The sequence below is a fragment of the Poromitra crassiceps genome, assembly GCF_964638095.1.
Source record: "Poromitra crassiceps genome assembly, chromosome: 28".
NCBI classification, from domain to species: Eukaryota; Metazoa; Chordata; class Actinopteri; order Beryciformes; family Melamphaidae; genus Poromitra; species Poromitra crassiceps.
In genome coordinates, this window is record NC_139651.1 from 11,658,905 (window position 1) to 11,681,533 (window position 22,629).

The following is a 22,629-nucleotide window of genomic DNA, read 5'->3' on the forward strand; positions in this document are numbered from 1 at the left end:
AAAGCCTTTCTTGTTAAACCATGACAAACATTACTCGAACCTTTTGAAGTAAGGCTTTGCCGATTTTCAACTGACTTTGTATCATTATAATCTTGGTAATATGTAAGCAGATGGACAGTGCTTACCTTCTCTATTCCACATGGAGAAATATCCCTTTGTCTGCCTGCAGAAACTCCACCCCGGCCAGCTGGTATGAGTCAATTCTCCTTGGATGTGCGCATACAGAAATAAAATAATAATTTTCTTTTGACCGAACTACACCCGCTAGCTGCTAGCTAGTTCCTACAAAAGAAAATAGTTCCTACATGAAACTGCTCACAGCAAAGTCTGTGGATTATCTTGAATAACCGGGTCATGATTTCTGGAAAGAGACAATGCTGTTGAGTTTTCCAAATGTATTTTTTTGGTGCTTCGAGCACCACAAGCCGGGTGCCATCCAGTTCCATTGTATTGGAGAGAAGGCAGGCATCTCTACAGCTGATATCTCCAAAACCCAGGCAACTAACACAAAACGATATAGATGGATAAATAGCACTACAGGTTAGAGGAAAAATATGTATTTTGGATTTTAGGGTGAGCTGTCCCTTTAAGGGTTTTTTGAGTCAAACTTTTGGTGTGTTTATATAGATTTTGTATGTATTAATATTGTGTTCTATGCATCCTGCATGGCTGAGAAGGGCCACAAGGAACCATTTCATGGCAGATGTACACACCTATGTTATTTGCACATGACAGTTTGAAACTGATATTTGTAAATGAAAGAAATAACTATTAATTATCAGCCAATAAATGTGTCTTTTCGTTCCCTTTCATTAAAGCCAAAAAAACACATCAGCCAAATGAAGCTTTGAAGCGTGGTGTCTACATTAGAGGTGGCACTACAAACGCAAAACTCATCACAGCTCATGTTATGCTAGCTAGCGTATAGCGCAGCAGTCTGGCAGTCATTTCCAGTCCATTAACATTCTTTTAACACATTCTTGAACAGTTCCACGGGTAAATCTCCTGAAAACTAATTGGAAGTCACACTCCGTGTACCTGGTGGCAACACCTTTGGCTAAATGACAAGCAAAAGGTGTTTCACTGGTGGAGCACCTCAAGCAGGCGGCCCAGTCTCTGTTGGCGATGATGCACACACTCCGCTATAATGGGCACACACACTATAGACTGCTTGTTTATTCCCACAGCTGTAAAGATACTAGCCACCGTTTTACGTGTCAGACCTACAAAAAAGTCACTGAATATGTATGAGTCCTCTGTGCCAGACAAGTGTAAGGGTGGAGAACGGGAGGAACAGATGCCAGTGGATGTAAAGGGCTCTTGTACAGCACCACCTACTGAAGGTAGTTAGAAGGTAGTGCGTCGAGGTAGTTAACTCTCCTATATGTTGAGTAAGGTCTGATTTTAAATGAATGGTGGTTTGCTAATGCAATTTATTTCTGTTCATCCACCAATTCAATATTTAATGATACACCATCCTCAAACTGACTTCAGTGTTAGATTATTTTCTGCTTCAATGGGATTAATCAGCAAAGTCATTATTTTCTATTATTTTCTATAAGTTAGTTTCTATAAGTGATTTCTTGAGTTCTTCAGTAAAAGCCTTCAGCCTGTGTGTTTTTGTCTTGGACCCTGCAGGAAGACTAGCTGTGGTCTAGGCGGGGCAGCCAGCTAATGGGGATCCTTTTCATAAACAAACAAACAAAATATTGAGTTTCATCACTGCATAATAATCCGTTTTATTACAATTCAACTTCAGTGCTATGTTTAGCAATAATCACAGTTTAGTTTGGCATGAAGGGGGACACAAACATTGCAGTTCAAAAGGATAATGGCATGCTATTGATCACAAGAAACACAGTGACATAATTTTTCTCGGGGGGCATGTCCCATAGTACAGTATGCATTATGCTTGTCCTGTATGCTTTTGGCAAATCATGTGGATTACATGCAACTCATCTCTCTATCTCTCCCTGTCTCTCTCTCTCCCTCTCTCTCCCTGTCTCTCTCTGTCTCTCTCTCGACAAGCCATACATGAATGCAGTTCAACAATTCAGATTTCTGAATGCTGACAATAGGGATGTAACGATAACCGGTTTGAATGATAACCGTGATAAAATTCCCTACGATAACGTACCGTTTCAAATTTTCATTATCATTAAAACCGTGGTACCATGATTACCGTGTTACCATGATTACAGCGCTTTGAAAAACATGGTAAATACTGTCCATCATCAGCGCTTTGAAAAACATGGTAAATACTGTCCATCATCAACCAAAGTTGGCAACCGTCTCCCAGATGCGAACGTGCAGCCTTGGAGAAATGATTTCAGTGAGTGTATCAATCCTTTTTGGGTCTGAGTTTTCAATATAAAACTTGGCGAAAGGATTTCTGTGAATGTATTGGTAACCAAACCGTGATAATACTGATAACCGTGATACTTTTGTTCACTATAATCGTGATATGAAATTTCCATATCATTCCATCTCCAGCTGACAACTAACCTCCAGTTGATCTCCTTTGAATGGGCCTCTACGATTTGTACTAAAGATGCGATTTTTACTTTACTTGTAAAGATGCGATACAGGAAAAGAAAATTGCTAAATATGAATTCTGGAATGTTTATGCATTATGTTTTCGCGTTTTGTCCGGCGTCCGACTTACAACAGACAACAAACAGCCCAACGCAGATAAAAACAGGACATGAAAAGCACATCGTAAAAAGACCTTCCTGTAAGTGTACTTTGAGAAGTGATTAAAAGATGATATGATCTGGCCAGCCTGCAGCTCCTCCGCCAGGGTTTTTCCAAAACCAGTGTAAAGCTGCTGAGATGGAGGTCATGTGATCCCATGAAGGTCATGTGATCCCATCTGCTTAAGAGCCTTGCTGCTGCTTTCTGCACTATGGCCGCCTCCCGGAGAGGCAACTCTGACTCCAGCAGGAATAGAGAGAATTACACTGGGCTAAACAAGACGACGTGAAGGATAAACTTCTTCAAGGTCAGCATTCAGCAAGGGATAAATAAAGACCTTATCGTGATAGGCATTGATGATAACCATCGCCGTGGTTTCTCAACTCCGGTTCTCCTCGGAGGAGCACTGCTGCTTTTTCCCATTCTGCCAAGTAGTTAATTGCATTCACCTGTCATACCAATAGTCCCTGATTAGACGGGCCGAATGAAAACTACCGGGCAGAATAGAAAAGCAGCAGTGCTGGGACCCCCGAGGACCGCTGCCACGCAGGATGAATCACCCCCACAATTGCATGGCCTCCCAGCCATCGTGAAACTGCCCCCGCATGAGTAAGCAATCTCTCTATACGCCCCGTCCACAAAGCTGACTTCCACGACAGGAAACAGAAGCACAGTGCTGTGTGCGAGGAATCCTGATCATCCAGACATTTATTTTCAGATTTTGAATCCCCCCCCCCCCCCCCAGTTTGTTAATGCAGTGGCTCTCAAAAAAAATTCACATGAGGGACCCCTGAACTGACAAAAATTAGACCACGAACCCCCATTTGATAGGATTTTGTCCCACGGTCCCCCATATGATAATAAGATAGATGCTTTTAGATGTTTTATAACAAAGTGTATAAAACCCTATGATCAAAATAGTCATTGTGTTACTTATGAATGGAATTATAGCTCAAATAAATGACCCCCCTTTTGGCTGGAGACCCCCTGGAACCCCCCCAAGGACCCCTGGGGGTCCCCGGACCCCCATTTGAGAACCACTGTGTTAATGTGTTACTCATTTGTGTGTTTTAAAAAATGAATTTGAAATAGGGCCCTTGAAAGAAAATTAAATGTATTTCTGTTATCAGGTTATGAAATGGAATGCAATGGAATACAATGTGTTTTTGGGAGATTGGCCTGTTGACTTACCCGTTATGTAAGGACAGCTATAATGTAGCAAAATAATCAATTGAGTTTGGCTGGAGGGCGACTCTTTATGTATTCATCACGTATAGGCCCGTCCAACTGGGATGTTGTCAGAACCTTATACAGCAGCATGTGTCTTTTTTTGGGGTAGTTGAGTTTGCATCCCCGGCATTCCCGAGCCAAATAAATAATGCATTACTCAAAATGTTTGCTGAGCTGTTCACTTGGGGAGAACATATAGATTTATATACTTCAGGTGCAATCACAAAGATGTCTTAAGCTTATGTTGGCAATGCTGTGTGTCTCTGCCTGGCAGGCGATCGTTATACACGAATCACAAGTTTGTTTTTTTGTGTATCTACTAGATCAGTAATGTAATGTACAAGTTTAACGAGGTAAACTTGGCAGTCCTGGATGTCGGATTTCCAAGTCCCACCAGCACCTGAACAGTTAATGGCAGAATCCCAGATCCGGTTCATCACCAAAATCTAATCAACTGATCCCACGGCAAAGTTGTAATATTCCGAATTCTATCAGTCTGATTACTAATAAGACTCTGGGAAGCATCGCCAATATTTCTGGGATTCCGGTGTTGATGCCCGCACCAAGACTTCCTCTTCCGTGCTCTGCGGCATTTCGGCTAATAATAATAATAATAATAATAATAATATATACAGTAGCTGCAGACGTTGTCGGACTGTAAACAATGATGGGCAGACAGACATATATAGTCTGGTAGACTCTGGGTTCCCAGATTGTTCTATTCTACTGTAATGTTTTGAAAGTTTTTTTTCTCTTTAAACAGATGCACAGGCAGGGGTGAAAAGGTGCCTTCACATTATAACCACCTTGTTTGGATGAGGTTCAGCCGTAGCTGCTGCTGCTGTTTTTTACGTTAGCTAGCTGCTTTCTGTCAATGACCTAAAGAGCTGAACAGCTGCCTGCCTGTAACACACCTGTCACCTGGGCTTTGAGCGTTGGCACTACGCAACTAGGTGGTGATGAGCCGTTGGATTTTAAGGCTGAACCAAAAATCACAAATATACTGACTGACTGAGAAGCACTGACATCTCTATACACTGCCTGAAACAACAACAACAACAACAACGTTAGCTCGTTGCTACACGCTGACATTGGCAAGTTTTGACGACGATTTGGATTGTGCAATAAAGCCAGGCCTGCTTGGTGCTTTCAGTGGATGGTTGTAAAGGTAAACAGAGCCTCCCCCCACCCCCTTCCCGCTAACCCAGAGTGGAGGTATTAGCAGCCAGACTCTCTTCCGGTGCAGCGAGATAATAGTCTGGCAAGTGAGACTAACATTTCTAATATGACGCCTTAACTAAGTGTTGGTGTAGAGATTCATGCACGGAATGGAGAATCTGCTGCCTGTCTCGCTTGCCGACTGGACTAATGGTGGACTGTTTTTCTGGACTTACTGTTATGGCCTGTATAGTGTTTCTCCAAAGAATGTAAGCCTATACTGTGAGCCATTGTAGCGCCATAATGGAATGCTGAAGGTTGAATATCAGTGTTTGAATGAAAAGTATATTCTGTATGAACTAATGGTGAAAAAGTCAATGATTCCTCTATAAATACTCTACACACAACGTAAACGAGGACAGTGATTTACACTCTGCTGCAACATTAGACAATATGCTGTTATGTAGTATTTCATTCGGCATTTGCTTGAATAACCGACCTTGTTTTTAACAACGCTGTAGATATTATTCTTTTACAATTTTCCTATCATTGTCGTTCTTTTGTTCATTCATTCAGTCATTCTCTTCACTCACTTATTCCCAAATCAAAAAAGGATCATATCGAATGGCAAAAATATACAATCTGTCATATAATCAATGTTCACATCCTTCAATATTCACGTCCACATAGATCAGCAGAAGGCAGGGAAACATACTCGTCAGTTCATCATAGGCCTATTTTATTTGACTCAACAGCTGATATTCATTCTAATTAGTACAGAATATAAATGAAGTTGATTGTTCTTAGTGATAATAATAATAATAACAGCATGTGTTCCATGGCTGTTTTGCCTGGAGAGTGGACTCTGATGAACAGATGAGAGCATGCTGCTGCTGGGAAGAACTCACAGTTAAGCTCAATTTATGCTTTGTCTGCTGACACTTTTGAAACGGTCGCCGACAGAAATGAGGACTTGAGTCGAGGCGAGCAGTGTCTGCTACCTGGTGAAATGTCTAGTGTCGCTGACTACGTCATAGTATTGCGCAAGTCTGATTGGCTATATTGACGGCACGCGTTTGACTTCCTTGTTTTGGTTGGGGTCCACCCGCTAGTTTTCGTTCGATTGAAATGAATGAACGTGTCCCCGCTATTTTTATCAGCCTGTCCTTGATGTATGACTTCGTGAAAATCACTAAGAACATAGTGACCAACTTCCCAGAGAGAGAGGAGGTGAGTTGTGTGGTTGTGTGTCGTTATATTATATGCGGCTGCAGTTACATCTTGCCTCCGACGTGGGTTCACTGACGGCATTCCCTCTCTTGGCTGTCTGCACTAGTTCTCTGCCTCCCTCTGTCTATAGCGTCACGTGACCGTTGAGCCGAGGAGAGAAGGATAAATGCAGCAACATGAGCGACACTTTATTTTTCGTCTGCGACCATGTGCTGAGCGACACATTCTAATAAGTATAAATTAAGCTTAAGTCTTCTCATTCTCAATCAGCTGATCAATCAGAGCAGAGCAGACACCATTCATTTGACCAAGACAACTTTTATATATACGTATCTTTCAGCAATTTACTCTATTTGGTCTAGTCATTAAATACAGCACATCTGATCTGATAAAAAAAAGAAAAGATCCTCACGTGTCGATTATAAACGATGTCATATATCAAAGAACACGACTAGTCATTTTGTGAGGACAGGTTTTGATGAAGATGCTGGTAAATCTCTCTGGGCCACTCTAGCAAATGCTGCTCTAGAGCTCAATCCCTTCAGCACTGAGGGACCAAAATCAATCTAACCCGACACCAGAGAGCAGAGGTGCTTCTCACAACAACATCACCACACACGCATGCACACACACACACCCACCCACCGCGCACACACATCGTGCGCACGCACACGCACGCACACACACACGCCAGACTCAGAACGTATAGCCACAGCTCAGATCCGGTGAAATCACACTTTTTTTTACCTATTGTACTCTCCCTCTGCCCCCGCCCCCACTCTCCCTGCAAACTCAAATCCAATTTATACTTTGTCTCTCGACACTTTCGAAACCGCCGCCGACAGAAATGAGGTCTTTGTCGACACTTTTAAGTGTCGCTGAGAAGTGCCTCCTGCCAAGTGAAATTTCGAATGTCGCTGACTACGTCACATAGTGTCGCGCAAGTGTCATTGGCTAGATAGAAGCCGCGCGCGCTTGTCTTCCTTGTTTTGGTTTTCGCTGTATTGAAATCGATTGAAATGAAAACCTGAAAACGTGCCCCCGCTATTCTTATCGGCCTGTCCTGGATGTATGACAATACAAAGAAAATCACAAAGAACACTGTGACCAACTTCCCAGAGAGAGAGGTGAGAGAGTTGTGTGTCATTATGCTGCAGTTGAACGTTACATCAGGTTGCATGGAAAGCGCTGTTTATGTCCGACGTGGTTATTAACCATAAATGCAACACCATGGGGGGCGACACTTTATTTTTTGTCGGTGACCATGTGTTGAGCGACACTTTCCAATAAGTATAAATTAGGCTTAAGCCTCCTCGACCTCCATTTACTAGCTTTTCAGACATGTTTAGAGGAGAGATACATTATTAAACAACTGTTTTATTATACAATAATTTACTAAGTATGTTAGGATTAATACTCCTGTCAGTGCCCTTGAGCCAGGCACTGGCAAAAGAACTGGAGTTGGTCCCCGGGCGCTGCACTGCACTGCGGCTGCCCCACTGCTCCTAGGTGCTAGGTAGGTACCTATAGGGGTCAAATGCCTTAGGATGGGTCAAATGCAGAGGATACATTTCCCCATGGAAATTAATAAAGTATACCAATACAATATACGGTACTAATTATTTAATATATCATGTCTCAGACCAAGTACTATGTCCTACCACTGTACTATGGCCTACTACTGCACGTCGTCCAGCAATGTAACATTGGCTCACTTCAATACAATGTTGAAAATGCTAATATACTTATCCATTCATGATGTGTAGAGGAGTCACATCTGTCAAAGCAGAATTAGCTGGTTATTAGGTGGACCAGCAGATAAAAGGTTTCCATTTAAATGTAAATCAGAAGGCTAACAAATCCATTATAACCGTTTGAACAAGGACAGCTGTCTTTGCCTGCTGTGCCATTTCCCTCTCAATCCCGGTCATGCTGCTTCTACCCTCCTTCTCATTCTGGCCGAGCAGATACCAACGTCTCAAAGCCTTGGTGACAGCAGATTACAGCTGGAAGCTGGTGGACAATGCTCTGAAGACTCTTGATTCATGGCGCGAATTTGAAATCTATATTTTAATAAGTACCCCTATAGGATAGAGGCTGCCTAGCCTGTTATTAATCAGTTGTGGCCTAACCGTTGAGTTTATTTTAAATTGTAAATCTATCTGGAATCCATTAGTCTGCCCTGCTGCACATCTCAATATGATTTCCTCTCAGTCAGCTTCAGCTTTGCTTCCTGGTTGGAATAATTGTGCCGCCTTTTAAAAGGCACTGACAGTGCATCGATATTCCGCTCATTTCCATCCCCGAACTTGTAAATCTTTTTTCTGTCTTTTTTGCGTCACGTTTTTTCAGATGTCTCTCCCAATTGCACAACTGTTGGAGAATGCTTGATTAGTGTGCCACGGGCTTACCGGTGTGCCATGGGTTTACTCCAAGTATTTGCTTTAGATGACACAAATCAGGACCCACAGGTGGTCATTGACAGTGTTGCGGGTAACTCATTACAATAGTAACATATTACATGTAATATATTACTTTGAGCAGTAATTCAATAATATAACTTATTACTTATAGGATTTCAGTAATATTGTACCATTTACTTTGTCAAGTAACTCAAGGTACAAATTGAGTTACATTTTTTTAATCAAAGCACATATTTAAATAAAGATACAATCATTTCCTAATCAAACTGTGTGTTCTTATGCAAAATAACCACTATAGATGACAATAACAAAGGAAAAGCATAACATTTAGAGTTTTGGATTGTTTACACTGACTTCAAGATGGTTTAAATTATTTTTCCGGATTTTTCCGGCGATGTCATTCTGCTACTGGTGTTATTACAGTGAAAGTAATGCAAAAGTAGTGTAATAAGCAAGGGGCAACCTGAGGACGCGGAAGTCTTTCTTTAAGATGTAATTCCTCAAATGGCCACTTGAGGCAGGGCTCAGTAGTCCCGTTGTTCCTGTTTAAATGCCCAACTTCTAACTGTAATTAAACATATTACAGCCCGGTCCTTAACACGGTTTTGGTCTATATAGCTGATTTCACCTTTTCATAACATGTGTGTGGGGGATATATTTGGTAACTCGCCCGTTTACATTTGATAAGGGTTTAAAGTTATGCATAATTGAGGGCGTGTCCGAGTGAGTGAGCGCTGCTCTGCTGTAGAAGAGCCTGGTGACGCGAGGTTTGCTCTGCTGCCACAGCCCAGCCTGTTTGCTAGTACTGTTGTGGCTAACGTTAGGCTAATTGTCTGACATGGTGGTCGCGTTTGTGGTGTTGTGGTCTTTTTGTCAATATTGGACAGTAAATATGTTTTCTTGCGATGCAGACGGCAGTATTTGACAATTTAGCAGCTACATTATAGATTATTGAAAGATATTCCATGTTCCAGACTGAAATGTTATAACAGAAGTGGAGTATTGGCCAGAGTGACATGAACATTTGGACACTTATTCAGCGGGTATCTTGCATGTTGCGTTCAGGTGTTGCGGTTTTTTTTGCAATTCCATCGCGGACCACACGGAGCGCCCGCGGGCCGCAAGTTGAGTATCACTGCTTTAGATACTATCGATACCTGTTGCAAAATGAGTATTGTATCTGATTCAAATTTTCAGTATACTTTTGACAACCCTACATTCGATTCTACTAACACTTGGTCATCTACCGCACACAGCAGGCAATGCCTAGTTCAGACTAGTCGCTCAGTTTTTGGAGCTCGGAGACAAACCGTTCACTTTAAGTTTGAACTGTCCACAGACGCGAGCGAGCGGGGAGCATCCCAGAGTGCTTGCCAATGAGTCACAGAGGTCTGACAGATATCTACTGTAGCCTGCTAAATATCTGGTTATGTTGGGAGAGAAGAGTGTAGTGAGGCAGACATGCTGCTGTCTGCTGCAGGCTGCACGCAGGCAAGTGGTCTGACAGAGAAAGCCATGATTCTACACGATTGTTACAAACTGCTGTCCTACAACCAAAAAAACATTTAAAACGCATTTAAGTAGCTATGCAAATCTCAGATGTTTACTAAGATCATTCTATTATCTATTGAAAGCTGAAATAATATTGAGTAAACTTAACAACTCTATAGACCTTATTCGATTGACGTCACTCACGTACGGGCACGCCCACTGCCGCCATGTTGTTGATATAGCGCAGCCGCTTTAAGTGACAGCCTATGTAAGAGCAGAGTTTATAGGAAGCTAGCCGCCGTTAGCGTTACCCGTATCGTTCCAATTGTGTTCGGATGGTGACCTGCGCTACACACGGCTGTAGTAATGACAGCAATAAAGTCCCCGTGGTTTGTTTCTATCTCTACCGTCCACAGACGTGAAGGGAGCGAGAGACGGAGGATACGTCAGCAGCACAGGAGATGTGTGGATAGTTAGGAGAGACAGGTGAAACTTTCTGACAGCTCCTCACAGCAAAGTCTGTTCACCTCGTTTTTTCTTTTGTTTATTATTACAGGCATTAACGGCAGCATACAAACAACAACTCTGGGGTTTTTATTGCTGTCATCACTATCGCTATTTTGTAATGGAACAGAAACGACAATAAGGCCGTTACTATAGTTGTCAGCTGCAGGACGGTATGTCAACAATATGGCGCTGTCCAGGGTTAGCGAATAAGGTCTATAGAATGACCCATATATGTTGTGTGTGTCTATAAATAAAGCTGTGAGCAGACCTGTGTGAGACCTGTGTTTGTAGACTCGTCGGGGGTCCTCCTGGTCAAATATCTAGTAATGTGTGACCCCCCCTGTCGCAGCCCAGTCATAATGTGAAAACCACAATGACCCAAAGACTCCTGGTTACAACTAAAAGACCGCACGTTGTGTAGTGTGACGAGGACAGCGACTGACGAGCGACTGACATGTAGTGTGTCCCATGCAGGCATAAGGTTGACTCAGTTTTAGGGATGTTCATCAATTATCGAAAATCGATAATTGATCGTTAAGGATTGTAATCGATCCTGTGGCATTTGGATCGATTTTTTTTTTTTTTTTTGGACTAGGTTTGGGTGGAATTCGTTCCTCCTCGCCCCACTCCATTGCACAGCCGACTAACGTGAGGTGGAACTTCATATAGTCTCTAGTTTTCTGGCTGGACACGGGCCTTTGTGCCAACAAAACTGTTTTAAACATGGGAAATTCACACCGGCATGCGCCGGGGACAGCAGTGTTGGAGAGGAGACACATTGAAATAAAGAGTTCATTGAGGAGAACACGTTGTCTTTCGTATTTTCTGCCATAGGCAATGGCATTCATTTTGTAAAAAAAAAAAAATTGAAAATTTTCTAAGTATTAATATGATCGATAATCGATAATTGATCGTTAATTTTCACCAATTATCGATTTTGGAAAATTTTCAAAATGAACATCCCTACTCAGTTTGAAGTCCTTGAAGTAGCCTGGCATCGACCAGACCAAAATCACATTGCACCGCATTGCATTTGCAAATGCCCACGTCAGGTTCCCAGGTTCTTCTTGAGGTGACCATGTGAAGAGACTGCTGCAGGGGATATAGCCTGCATGCACTGTAGTTGCTATGGCGATTAATTGGTTCATTAACGGGGTGTGCTGCCATGCAGAGCCTCTTCTACAGAGACTTATGCACGGGATGTCACTGGATTATTGTTTCTTTTTTAAACCGTGAGGTTTATTAGGTTGATTTCTATTCTTTCAACATGGATTTCGGTGTTCACAATTTAGCATCATGAGTGAAAAATATAGGGCGTGTCCTCTGGACGGTTGATATGAATGAGTTTACTGTGTCCTGCTTGCTCCCCACCTCCTCCCTTTCCTGTTCTCCTCCCCCACTATTCTAAAGCATGGCACCCATTCTACCCTAAAGCATGGCACCCATTCTACCCTAAAGTATGGCGCCCATTCTATTCTATATTTCTATATTTCCTATATTTCTCCATCATATGATTGTTCAATGTATTATTACTACTGTAATTGCTACTGTTGTGTCAGCTAGAATTAGCTAGACATATTTTCTGTGAAGTCCTCTGAGACATGCTTGTGAATTAGGGCTATATAAATAAACTTGACTTGACTTAATGCGTCCTAGATGCAGGACACGTACCTATTGACATACAGTGATTGACATCACTGTAGATATCAATATGGATTTTGTCAAATTTGAAACCATAAAATATTCAGTCATATCGACTAATGTTGATCCAGTTGTACCGTTTCATGTACAGTAAACTGTTTACTTTCAACACTTAATACACCAACTCATAACACACACACACACACACACACACACACACACACACACACACACACACACACACACACACACACACACACACACACACACACACACACTTAAGAGGGACTCACAAATCCATTCAAATTCCCAGCCTTGCCCCTTGAAGAGCACCCTGCAGGTAGATGCAGAGTGTGTTTTGCTTTGCTTCTGTTAATGGGGTTATTGATCATTCTGGCATTTGCAACATTTCTATAAAGCAGACGAAGGCCCTGCTCAAATTGTGCTGCTGCGTCAGAGCACAAATGCATTTAGATGACTTCATTCCACACAGATGGCTTATCTCCTACCTTCACGGTGCCCTTTAGGAGATCTTCTGAATGTCCAAGATGAAAAGTTTTGAAGGAAAGCCTTTCTTTTCTTATCTTTTCTTTTCTTAGTCCTGCGGTTTTCTTTCAAGGTTGGCTTGACCCCTGACCCTCGGAGCTTTGCTATATATCACAGTGCTATTACAAAGAGAGGACTCTTAATGACGCTAAAACCTTCATGCACTCACAGCTTGGAATGTGACTGAAATTCAACAGCGCACTTTCTCGTGTCCCCAGCCATGTGCCCGCCAAGTTTGAAATCGATCGGACGAATGGTTCTCAAGACACGCGAAAGCCGTATTCTGATTGGTCCAATTGCACAAAATTTGACACTGCAGTTTCTCTGGTACCCCCAGCAGTGCACCCGGCAAGTTTGAATGCTTCTCAAGTTGGAACAGATGAACAGACAGATGGTCCAGGTCGAATTTATAGATAGTTAATACACAAGCCTGTTTTCCTCTCCGAGCAAAGGTACATTCTATAGCCTGTGCAAACACTGCTCAGTTGACATACATAGCCATAGTTTTAAATAAGCTACAGAGTTTCCCCTATCATTCTACAGGCCAGGCCAGGGAAAAGATTGCAATAAAAAAAAAAAAAAAATCCTGCTCTCCCCAAAATCTCAATAAACCTTTATGGCATATTATTACAATACCAAAAAGATAAAGTCCGCACACTGAGGCTCCAGCAATGGTTTTTTATTTGCAATGTTTCAATCTTCACAGGATCTTTGTCCTGTGAAGATCGAAACATTGCAAATAAAAAACCATTGATGACAAAAAAAACTTTATCTTTTTGTTATAGTTACCTTTTGTCCAGCACCTGTAAGTTTTTTGGATGTGCGCATAATTGTCTTTTTTCATATTATTACAATAGAACAATACTGGTGTTGAGTGTTGACAGTAATAGAAGATGCCAAATCATTCAAAACAATAAGCATTTTGCTTTTAGGAGCATTGTGCCAGCGTGCAGCGCTGTTCCAAAACGTGTCAACGTGTGTCGTTGCCTGGGAAACGCACATCCCATAATACAACTGTTCGCATCGCATCCCATAATAGTATGATGATACTCGGGATGCCATTGCGAACATAGATGCGAACAGGTTATCTAAAAGTTTAGTGTTGCCAGCGAGGGCCCCCACCGCTGCGGTCGGGGTACGTTTCGAAATCCCTCCAGGCCTGAAAAATGTTCTAGGGGGAAACACTGAAGCAGGCTTTGTACCTGATCAGGAAAGGGTCTGGAGGTGTGTGGCACTGATGCACAGTATTTGTCCTAGTAGACGATTTGTAGAAAGATCCACTGGGCCTTTTAAAGATGGGTCACACTGTAAACAAAAGGAGAAACACATTTCTAATGTGGACAAAATTGCATCCAACTTCTGTATGCTGTATGTCCAAAGAGAGGGCGGACAGAACAGTACTGCAGGTGGCAGTCTGATGAATGAGCGGGTCATAAACGAGCCCGGCGCGGGCCACACATTACAACCGGGTCGATTGGTTGATCGCAAGCGTGAAATTGCCGTCACGGATCAGCGCGTGACTAATCCGAGGAGAGGATGGATTCAGATCACAATGTCACTAATCAATGGCTCTTCATTTTCAACCACGCACACGTTTCCTCAGATACCACACGCCACATTGTGTACAATTGGATAATTACCTGTTTCCATTTGAGGCAGCGTTGCATTTTAAGCAGGTGGAATGAAGATGTTCCTACATGATTGATTAGTGTCCATTTGACTGGGGGGTGAATACAGTTAAAAAGGTGTATCGCAAGTGCATCAGGTGGTCGAGCGACCGCTCGCATCGAAGCAACAAATAAAAAGCAGACACTGCGAATTCATAGGAGATACATCAGTCACAGCTTCAGAACGAATGGAAAGGAGAAGTTGGTCAATGGGCGAAACTACAGTGAAGCTCTGAGGGATCTGTGGTGAGAAATTCTAACGGGCAGCTATAAAGGACATATTGAGTTGTTTATAATTGCTGCGTTCAATCAAAGCCGAGGCATGGCTATTGATAAATGAATGTTTAGCAGGTGAATTGGAAATCGATATCTGGGGATTCCTGCTCTATTCAGAATTTCTGATGAACCAACTTCACTTAATCACTTTTTCAATATGCATTGGCATTTGGCAAACGCAGGCATGTTCTCATCACACAGAAAGAAGTTGTGATTCATAAAGCTCATTGGATGATCTGCCTGTTCTGATCTTATCTGCCTGTTCTGATCTTATCTGCCTGATCTGATCTCTACCCATATGTTTCAACATATCGGCCCATGCAGTTGACGTTTGTCATCGCCGCACGCCGTTGGTTGAGGGCGCCACCATGAGTGTCAGGTGAGTAAAACCACACAAAGCTGCTCTACAGTGAGATTCACATGGTAAGTCAGGGATGGGCAACTTTGATGATAGAGAGGGCCACACACAAAAAGTCTTTGCTACCAGAGGGCCAGATTGTGACCGTGCACTTCCACCAGTAGCCTACTGTAACACCATCACTCCCAATTATAGTTACTAATTTGATGAAAAGGACTGGTAATCAAAGTTTATTATATCAACATTTATATTTTTCATATTCAAATTTAGTAATTCTCCCATTCAGATGACACCAGAACTTTGCTCTAGCTTTAAAACAGCCCGCTACAGCAATTTGATGGGGTAAATAGCATAGACATAATTTAAACATAATTAAACATTCAACAATAGTGTTAGCTCAAATGCTAACGTTAAACAGTATGTGGATGGACAATGCTAACGCCATTAGCGCCATGTTCTGGGTTGTATAGTAAAATAAAAACACTGATTTTGGTGGTCTAACCCAGTGATACTCAACTGGCGGCCCGCGGGCCGCATGTGGCCCTCTGTTTGGCCCGCGATGGAATTGCAATTTTTTTTTTCTTTTTTTTTTTTACAGTGCACCTGAACGCAACATGCAAGATACCCGCTGAATAAGTGTCCAAATGTTCATGTCATTCTGGCCAATACTCCTGCCCAATACTTCTGGAATATGGAATATCTTTCAATAATCTATGATTTAGCTCCTAAATTGTCAAATACCGCTGTCTGCTCGCAACCCAGGCACTTATGTATGTACTTAACCTAACTAACAGTGTGCACAACATTGTCAGGCTAAACTCCGGCTGACACCCCAAAAACCTACAATCCGCTACAGAAAAATGTATATTGATTGTTTATTAACTGGCCCCTGGCCTTCTATCATTTCACGAAAGTGGCCCCCGGGCAAAGCAAGTTGAGTATCCCTGGTCTATAACCTAACCAAACCAAAAACATCCACCTTGTAAAAAAAAAAAAAAGGAAATTGACCCAGGGGCCACACTGAGTGAGGTCGGGGGGCCGCATGTGGCCCGCGGGCCGCCAGTTGCCCACCCCTGCTAAGTCATACCTATGAACTTGATTCCTGACAGCTGGAGACCTGATGTCTCCTCTCATAAGACAGTGCTGTAATATCACACGTATCCACTGGGTTATTATTATTATGAAGGAAGGAGGCACCAAAATAGATACATGTCGGCTCATGGTTAATTATTTAGAGTCACTTAATAACATATAATAATCCTAATGAGAATCAACAGTAAAGACATCTTAGGCACTCAGATTGCATGTGAGAGAGTGATCACGCAGCAGTCCTGTATGGAGTCTCCAGCACAAGGTCATTGCTATGTGCAGTGTTCAGTCAGTGTGACATATGGCTTTGAACACAATGGAGTTGCTTCTACCGATGAGACAAATGATGATCGTGGAAGAGACGGCATTCAAAGAAGTTGGAAACGTTATTTTCAAGGTCCATTCTCTTGGTGGAAGAAAAAGTCAATATGAAAAAGTGCACTCCTCGGCTGCTCCTCTGTCTCAAAAAAAGCCTTCTCCAATTTTCTCGGACATAGTTGAGCGAGTACAGTACAGGTTTCTGGCTTATTTCAGGCTGACTGACTTGTTGTGTGTCTCTGTGTGTGTGTGTGTGTGTGTGTGTGTGTGTGTGTGTGTGTGTGTGTGTGTGTGTGTGTGTGTGTGTGTGTGTGTGTGCTTGTGTGTAACCTCCATACTCTGAGATTTTGTGAGGGCAGCTGACACTGTTGTAACATCAAATCCTTCTGGCCTGGCTGCTGAGCTTAGGGTGTGGTGCTGGGGGGGGTGTCTGACTCCTACAGGACGGGCTCCAATTACCAACATATGGCAGCTGTATTTTATAGTATTTGGACACCATTATTATCTGAGATGCATATTTCATTAACCCTGTAAAGCCGCTTAATACAGGCTGTGAGATTTTCGCCATCTTTATTACAGGCCACACTGTGCCACATGGATCTAATAAACTTGGGTACGACATCAAGCTTTCTGCCAATCTACCTCTATTACTATTAAATATGACTATTTCCATACTTTTATTTTTGAATTGGATATTTTTCTACTTATTCCGGAAACACTTTTATTTTCCCAACCGGAAGCATCCACTACTACAAGTTCCGTGCACACCTGAGCACACAACGTTTGCCCTGACGAAGGCCATTGTTTCCGAAACGCGTTGGCAACTACTCTTTTTCTACTTTTCTATTTTTCCATTCTTTTTATCTCCCTCACCGAGTGTCACCTTGGACGCGCTTGAGACCACCACCTCTACAAGGAAGTCCCCTCTGGCACCATCTTTTTCAATTGATCCCCCTTACTAAGAGCACCTCGGATACAAACAAACAGACGAACAGACACACATACGACAGAGCACGCCAGCTCCTCTAGTTTTCAAACTCTATTACCGTTGCAACAAAGCTTCAAATCCTTATCAAGATATTCTATCAAATTGAGGCAATTGAATAAAATACGAATTTTCAATGGCGATTCTACTCAAGCAATATTAGTTGGAAATGATATTCAACGTTGTGCGTTGAACTTTTCAATTGCATCAATTGCAGCAGTGTTCTACTGGATAACAGAGAATCCGAGTTGTCCTCAAAGGGAGGCTTTGCTATCTGCTGATCAACTGAGGATCGTTTGGGGAGAGGGACTTAATTGCACCTGACACTGGGCTGATTATAAATGGTCACAATTCACAGAACGATATGTAATTGACCTTTCCATGCTTAATTAAGACTGGCATATTGGGCTGTGGGCGAGCGAGCGCTCATTATGCAGAGCCATTGAAGTATGGCTGCAGGAAGTACATGAGCGGAGAACATCAACGTAATATTCCATCATGACAACGTTGACATGAACCTCTACGTTTGTGCAGCAGTTGGTGAAATGTAGTCGCCGGCAGCACACTATGGCTTCCTTTATTTTGTATTTTGATGTTTATTTCTCTGACTGAGGAGTGTTTCCCGTAGAAAACATTTCAGGCCTGGAGGGATTTCGAAACGTACCCCGACCGCAACGGCGGGGGCCGTCGCTGGCGGCGCTAAACTTTTAGCTAACCTGTTCACAATGGCATCCCAAGTATCATCATACTATTATGGGATGCCATGCGAACGGTTGTATTATGGGATGTGCGTTTCCCAGGCAACGACACACGTTGACACGATTTGGAACAGCGCCGCACGCTGGCACGATGCTCCTAAAAGCAAAATACTCATTGTTTTGAATGATTTGGCATCTTCTATTACTGTCAACACCACTATTGTTGTATTGTAATAATATGCCATAAAGGTTTATTGAAATTTTGGGGAGAGCAGGGGGAATTTTTTATTTATTTATTTTTTGTTTGCAATTTCCTTTCTGGCCTGGCGGGGGTGCCGTTGGCCTGGCGGGCCCGCCAGGCCTGTAGAATGGTAGGGGAAACACTTACGTTTCTAGGAGAAGTTGGAAAAAGAAGCAGCCAGAAGCGATGCATGGTGGCTGCCAAGCTTCGGCCATCCTTAAAGTATGATACAATAATAGATGGTGAGCGAGCGCAGCCATTACCGATGCCTCATGGGGCTCCGATTAGTCCCTCGGGGTGACCTGAAGTGATCACACACGGTAATCAGGTGTGATAATCATAAGCGTATATTACAAGGACCATTAGAAAGACATCACACTGATATCGCACCGTATGGATGGAGAAGTGGAAGCGGTCTCACTGCAATCTCTCAACCCTCAACTGGAAATAGGAATATGACGGCTCTCACGATCTGATCTTTACGCTACAGTAAGGCAGCAGAGAGCACGTTCTAATTTTAATGAGGTTGCATGATCATATGCAGCGGAGGGTGGAGGTGTGTTGTGTGGAAGAGCCCTCCTCCCCTCACATGTCATTAGCCGCTGTCCTGTGATGAAGAAGCAGGGATCGTATCATGTCCTCTCCTCCCGAGACACTATTAATTAATAAGAGCTTTGCTAAAGGGGCCCTCCTCCACTTACCCTCGCTGCGCTTTCTTGCAGGAAATCGATTTGTGTCTCTCCTGCTGCCAATGTGTCTGGCGGACATCTTTTACAGCACGAAAGCCTCACGCCGCGGCCCCGTCTGTGTGTCTGCTGCTGAGCCATGCGGGGCCAGATGACACCTCGGGAGGCAGGGATCGCGTTTCCTGCTCCCTGCTTCCTGCTGCTGCAGTCTCAGTGCGTCACTGTGGGGTTGCAGGTCGGAGGAGCGCCACCACAGAAAGTGACTGTGGTCTAACTTGGAGATTTGGAGGTCCTCTGGCTCTAGCCTCTACATACTCTTGTAAAATCCCAATGGATAGATGTTGATGTTATCAGTATGGAGCTTTCTATGGCTAGCATGCATGGTGCTACCTTGCTGTATCTGATCTGATCTGATCTGATCTTATCTGATCTTATCTGATTTTATCTGATCTGATCTGATTTTATCTGATCTTATCTGATCTTATCTGATTTGATCTGATCTGATTTGATACAATCCAAGACTTTTTGCAACAATTTCAAATTGCTATCCGTGTTGTAACTCTTCACCTTTTTTATGATGTTTCTTCTTAACTCCTTATGAGTGTTGTATGGCGATCTACAGGGTGAGGGATGGAAATGCGGGTAGGAGGGTTTCACCTCTAGGTCTTTGTACTCTATGCTATAGAGCAGGGGTTCCCAACCTTTTTTGTGCCAAGGACCGGTCGATGCATGGAAAAAAATGTTGCGGACCGGTTGTCAATTTTAATGGTTTTTAGTTACATATATACTCACCAGGTGGCGACAAAGGGTAAATAACAGCCTTTTGTGTTGTACTGTATGTAGCCTATACAGAACTTGAAACTATGTTTCAACTACCACACACAGCCTATACTATTATAGCCACTTTCGCACAATAGTGGCCTCATTCAGGTCATAACTGTTTTGTACTTGGACAGAAAGTAGTATTTGGGTGGAATATACCTTAAAAACTAGAATACTTGAAAAGTGCGTTTGAATGCTAAGAAAATATTTTTGTTTCACTTAAGGAAACTATAGGCCCTTTTCACAGCAACCGTTTTGAGGTGGTAAAGCAGGAATTAAAGCAGGTGTGTAACCAATAGCATTAACGAGGGCCCCTGGCACTGGAACACCTAAATGGAATATGGAACCATCATTATTGGCCAGGTATTGGACGTGGACACAGTTCTGTTCTTTTGGAATCGGCAGTTAGATACGTATAAATGGGATATGTTAAATAGCACACAAAAAAAAAGATGGCTTACGTAAAACATAGCGTGCAGGACACGAGAACACAGTGATAATCAGTCCTTGTGTTCAAGTAGAAAATGGTCCCATTGAGACCTGAGTAGCGTCCCCGTCCTCTCTGTCTCGCTAATGTCCTTGGATGAGAAGCACTCCAAGCCTTTCGCGTACACAAACATTCATTTCACTCATACGACCTTGCCTCTGTTGATGCCGGCAAAGCCTGAGCAAAACCACAATGAATCTACTGTACGTCTCAGAAAGTAGTCCATGTTTTTTAGACACAGACGAGTGATTTGTGCCACAGCAAACATAGCTTCAGTATTAGTGAAGAAAAGCAACACAGTGCTGTTATTGAGTTTTGTTTTGCGAGATCTCACAGAGGATATTACAGAGAGGCTGTTTTCCATCACGCAGAAGACACTAAGTCTCCTAAGCAGATGGAGTTTTTAATTAACACAATGCCACTGACTCTGTTAAAACACTCGAGAGCCTTGTGGGAGCAATCACACACGATGACTCTAATATGTTTTTGAGTTTTGTGTATTGGGGAAGTTGATACCGTACTTGGCTGGCACACGACGTCTATGTTAAATGATGAAGATAATTTATTGCTAATTTATTCTAGGAAAGGCTTATGGCCAATAATGTCTATACTGATTTATGGCAACATTCAACTGATTCAATATATTTTGGGGCGAATTGAGCGCCGGGCCTTTAACTTTTCATCAAATTCGACGGCGCAATAGTGAGCTTCCTGTTGTAATTCTGTAAGCATTCATTCTGACAGATACAAGCAACATACACAGTGTGGATATTAGAAAATAGGTGTACTTAAAAAAAAGTTTTCAGTTTTCATAGTAAAAATACAACTTCAATTTGTATTTCAATTCCCCTTAACACCCCTTCCCCTTAACACGCCCCGGTTTAATCCCACCCCTTCCCCTTAACATGCCCCATCTGAATCCCACCCCTTCCCCTTAACATGCCCCATCTTAATCCCACCCCTTCCCCTTAACACGCCCCATCTGAATCCCACCCCTTCCCCTTAACATGCCCCATCTTAATCCCACCCCTTCCCCTTAACACGCCCCATCTGAATCCCACCCCTTCCCCTTAACATGCCCCATCTGAATCCCACCCCTTCCCCTTAACATGCCCCATCTGAATCCCACCCCTTCCCCTTAACATGCCCCATCTTAATCCCACCCCTTCCCCTTAACATGCCCCATCTTAATCCCACCCCTTCCCCTTAACATGCCCCATCTTAATCCCACCCCTTCCCCTTAACACGCCCCATCTTAATCCCACCCCTTCCCCTTAACATGCCCCATCTTAATCCCACCCCTTCCCCTTAACACGCCCCATCTTAATCCCACCCCTTCCCCTTAACATGCCCCATCTTAATCCCACCCCTTCCTTTTAACACGCCCCATCTTAATCCCACCCCTTCCCCTTAACATGCCCCATCTTAATCCCACCCCTTCCCCTTAACACGCCCCATCTTAATCCCACCCCTTCCCCTTAACATGCCCCATTTTAATCCCACCCCTTCCCCTTAACACACCACATCTTAATCCCACCCCTTCCCCTTAACACACCACATCTTAATCCCACCCCTTCCCCTTAACACGCCCCATCTTAATCCCACCCCTTCCCCTTAACACACCACATTTTAATCCCACCCCTTCCCCTTAACACACCACATCTTAATCCCACCCCTTCCCCTTAACATGCCCCATCTTAATCCCGCCTTGTTTGAATGTTGCACTCCCGTGGCGTCACTTTCAGGTGTTGTGGGAGTTCTGCTGGACTAACCTGCCCGTCCAGAAATGGTGAAAAGGGTCCCTTTTGCCTCAGTATAGTGATGGCGCGGGACTTGACATAGAACACATTGGGAATGAGACCGGGCTGTCAAAAACCACCACTAGGTAAATAAAGCTTCCAGGAAACTCTTTACCAGTCATTAACATGGGCTCTTACATGCAGTCTGAATATAGGGTTTCTTCTACTACTGCAAAGTTTTCCTGGACGCAAGCCTAAACCTCTCACTGACAGATGCTGTGTGTGTGCGTGCGTGTGCGTGTGTGTGTCGGTGTGTGTGCGTGCGTACGTGCGTGTGTGTGTC